We start from the raw sequence: 5,000 nt of genomic DNA on the forward strand, positions 1-5,000 counted from the left end.
ATCAGGGTCTATGGATATTAATTTGCTTTTGAAGCTAGCCTCATGTGGCCATTTGAGGAACTGCAGCACATTGGTAAGGGCCGCTTGGTGAGCTCTCATTGTCATTAAAACCTAAAAATCAGCTGTGTGTCTAATGTGTGAACAATAGGTTCAGTTTGAGTCACAATATTATTATGAAGACAATGCCTGCACATGTGTGGAAGTGTAATAACGTGTGTGTGTGTGTGTGTGTGTGTGTGTGTGTGTGTGTGTGTGTGTGTGTGTGTGTGTGTGTGTGTCTTTGCCCCCCTAGGCTCACTCCATCAACCTCCCCTCACCACCAGCTGTCTCCCCTCATTTACATACTCTCCCCTCCCACTAATGGAATTAGCCACAAGTTTCCTGAGGTGAGGCAACACACACACACACACACACACACACACACACACACACACACACACACACACACACACACACACACACACACACACACACACACACACACACACAGTGTGTGTACTCTCTGTGTGTGTATGTAAGATATTTTGGTGGTGATGTGTGTGTGTGTAATGGGGATGAGGCTGAGAAGGTCAATCAGGAGACACACAAAGATCGCGGCTCAGTCCAAAACTACTCTGCCAAAAACAATATGAAACGAAACAAATGATGATCAGAGCTTTCCTCCTCAATAGAACCATGAAACCTTTCAGTTTAGAGGTTTTAGCCAAAAAGCTAACTCTGATGTGTGAGTCACACAGGTAGCCAGATATAAAAGAAGATCGTAATAAGATGTAATACTATACCTGTATTTTCAAATGCGTTATTTTGTACTCAGACGGCCTCTGAAAAACTTTAAAATATGTGTTCATTTAATATGTACACTACCCACAAATTATTAGTTTCTCTGGACTACAATGGCTTCCTGTTGCAGGTTTCATCCAGTTCAAGACTGCAGTGTTTTAACACCTCCATGCCAGAGTCAACCCCTTGTATAAACATGCTTCCCTGCTTCTGGGCATTTGGCAGCTCCATCACTCTCTGCTTTGCCCATCTTCTGCAGCAGGCTGAAAACTCAGCCTTTCAGACTACACAAACATGAGATGCTAGCCCTTGCTAGCATCTAATTTCCTAAACAACAGAAATGATGGCTGAATTCCATTTAGTTCCCCATCTCATTGTCATGACTTACTGAGACACTTGACTTGAAAGAAGTCATTGTTAATGTCAATAGTAACAACTTCTTTGCCAACTATAATCATTCAAAGTGTCTGCTTTAAAAAATAAACAATTATTAAAAGAAACAAGTCCTTCCTTGCAAACTGGACCTCTTAAGAAAAATGTCCTCTCGTGATAAGTGTGGACTGATCCAGACCCATGTTAGAAACTTCTCCTCCCCTTTGTCCTTACCCATGACCTTGAGAAAGTTTCATAGGTCCCGGTTAACGTACGGCCCCGGCCTTTTTCTTCCTTTTCTTTGCTGTCTCCTCTGCCCCTCTCCACCAACAGTGCTCTGTTTCCTTTTGTTTTGTCCTCCATCTCTCTGTCAGCAGGTCCCATCCATCAATACAGACCTGTCAGTCATTGCAGTGACAATTGGCAGCTGTCGATATAGTGTAGAGGGCCGCCAGTCTGTATATACGCTTCAACTCCTAAAATGCTATCAGCTGCCAATACATAAACACACTCTCACACACACACACACACACACAAACACACGCACGCACTTTCGGCTCAACATGCGGGGAAGCACAAAAACACACACATACCTTATTCTCTTTGCATCCTCATCACACTTGATCATCGCTGACGCAGGAAAATGTGGTTTGATAGCAACGAGATCAGATCAGATGAGGAAACAAAGAACCACCTTCTGACTATTCAATCTTTGGCAGCACACACACACACACACACACACACACACACACACACACACACACACACACACACACACACACACACACACACACACACACACACACACACACACACACACACACACACACACACACACACACACACACACACACTATTGCACTGATGAAGGTCTTTGACATAGACTGAGACTGGAGTCACTGACACATGGCTCCCCCTACTGGAGACCTATAAGACCTTTGGCAAAGACATCCCAGTCCCTAGTTACACTGTAGCACATTAACATTCATTAATTGATTAAATCATCCATCTATTAATTTAATCACTCCTCCCTCTTTCTGACATCCCTTTCCTCTCAATTTATCTAACTCTTCCTTCTTTCCTTTCTGCAGTCTTTTGTTTTTAATCTATTTGCTAAACATGAATACCCTTCCTTTCTATTTTTGTTTTCTACCTTTTTATTTCTCTTCTTTATTGTTTCCTTTCTTGTTTTTCTCCTTTCCTTTTTTCCATGACCTTAATGCCCTTTGTGATTCTGTGTTGTAAGGGCAAAGCCTCTTCCAAGTTCAGGTGTAAGAGCTGACACATTGTAAGTGTCTCTCTGTATATGTCCTCTTCACCTCCTCTAACTTTTCATCTGACTGAGAATCAACCGTTAAAAAAGTTCCCCACTTGAAAATAATTTGGATCTTATTACCAGTCGCCACTGCCTGTGTTTACCAGCCTCTGCTGGTATTTCACCTTGTTAGTCTGTGTGTGCCATAGTGGCAAAATGTGGTCCTTGAGTCACCTACTGTAGCTGGAACTACCACAGAGGTAATTTTGAGTACTTTGCCAGGAATTTATATGTTTGTCTGTCTGTGGACAGATTTAACAAATAAAAAGTCAAGAAACCTTACAGGTGTGTAATTGAGATCAAAATGAAGGCCAATGTTCAAAGACTCGTGTGATCCAAGCAAGGACGCCAAAAGTTGGGGGGTAGGAAGTGGGAAATGGACCATTGGCCCATTTTGGCTGGTGTGATCCCATCGCATTTACTGCATATATGCATAAAGTGTACTGACCATCGACCAACAACTAATAAGAAATTGCTGTACAGATATGCCAAAGATCTGTGCCAGGTGGTAAGAAACAGTCTGGCTAGTACAAAGTTGATTTTGCTGAACAGCGCTTACAAGTTTATCTTTAACTGTTAAATGTTCCACTCAGTATAAATGTTGGTCACAGTTATAAAAATCTCATAAAAAATGGTTGTTTATGCTATGAGTTTATTTAAAAAAAATACTGGTTGATATATCCTTGATTTTTAAACTGTCATACTGATACATTAGCCTCAGAAACAAGACTCCGTTGGCCTATATAGCAAGAACGACAGGTCAAAGTTGACCCAGGAAAATTATCTGTAAACTGTGGATGTGTCAGTTTAGGTAATAATTGTACCACTTCAGTTAGGACACCCATGTTAAGGTTTTAACCGTTTATTGCATCGATATGCTTTTTAGTTTGGCGTTCTGCTGAAGTGATGCTCTGCAACAAGTACGGGCAGGCTCGAGCAGAGCACTGGCATTTAACGAACAGGAACACATGTTAAAACCATTTAAAATTCACATACAGCGAAATGCTAATACAGAGGGAGACTCCGGAGGTAGAGGGAGTAACATTCTGAAAGCAGGCAGCGGTGTAGCAGGGAGGATGTACAGCTCAGCATTGTTGTACACTTACTGAATGAGCGCTAAATGTTTATGGACTGCCTATTGTGAGAGGTAGGTACGTGGAAATGCATGATTTGAGGGTGAACTACTACTACTATTTAGTGCTATTGAAGTTTTTTTAGATTTAAAAAAGAAAGTGGTGTTTACAAAGTTATTACTGAGTTGCGATAACCCCCAATTTTTCCTTTTAGTTGCATCCACAGACTAACGATCACAGTTTACTTCTGCCTTTTCATACCACTACATTCCTATTAATAACATCAGTTTGCGAAAGATAGATAGAACAACAGACAAACAGAGCAGATGAAAAGAATATACAGGCAAGAATTGGGAGGGGACATGCCTGTCTGTCTGCTTTCCCTCCTATACGCACATGGCGTCCATCCGTATGAGAAATGTGATTACAAATGAGAGTGTAAGTGAGAGAGCGGAGTGCCACAGCTGGCATGGCATCTGGCTTGGCATATCGCTGCTCGGCCTCGCACGCTGCCTGTGCGCTCTAATGTGGCTGTCGACAAGCCCATTAAGAAGCCATTACTAAATGCTCTGTCTCTGCTACTATTCCACGCCTTATAGAACAGGCCCGGGGGAACGCCAGCAACACGGAGGAGAGGGGGAGAAGAAGAGGGAACAAACAGATAGAAAGAAAAGACGGGATAAGCGCGTGAAGGAAAGAATGCAGATGGAGGGAAGTTTGCGTTGGAGAATTAACAAGTAGATTAAATGATAAAACCTTGGTGCCCTGTATCTGCGCCGGAGACAGAAAAGTGATGGAGAGCAGAGACTCTGAACTCACTTTATACTTCATCATCAAAACACTCAACTATGTGACGGAGTCCTGCCTCAGGGCCTAGCAGGAGGAAGTGTCATGTGAAGTCCTCACTACCAGACAAACTTCAGCGATGGTCTAAATAATTTAGTCTCCAATTTTAAATGAAGTCTTTCAAAAGGTCTCAGGTAAGAAGAAGATGATACATCTGCGGAAGACATTGTTAAAGTATTTTTAGAGCTGAAACTATTAGTTGATTTAGGGTTCTTTTTGTTTTATTAATAAAAAGTTTTCAATTCATTAATGTGAATATTTTAATGGGATTCTTAGTCTTCTGTGATTTGGGTTTTGGATAGTTGGTCAGACTAGACAAAATATGTAAAGATGTGGTCTGGGAACTGCGGGCAATTCATAGACCAAATAGTTAATCCCGAAAGTAATATATATATATTTTTTACTATTACTATTATTCATTATCCATTCCTGCCATACTGTTTGCTATATACCAGGGCTCCAAATAACAAGATCATGAAAAACAAGATGCTTTATACTGTAGACATAGAGCAAGTCTGGTATTCAAGTCAAACTCAAAAAACGTTTAATTTAGTTCACAATTCACCTACTGATGATTTTATAGTAATAATATATTGAATTACCCACAGTGACCA

The sequence above is a fragment of the Anoplopoma fimbria genome, chromosome 2, assembly GCF_027596085.1.
Source record: "Anoplopoma fimbria isolate UVic2021 breed Golden Eagle Sablefish chromosome 2, Afim_UVic_2022, whole genome shotgun sequence".
NCBI lineage: Eukaryota > Metazoa > Chordata > Actinopteri > Perciformes > Anoplopomatidae > Anoplopoma > Anoplopoma fimbria.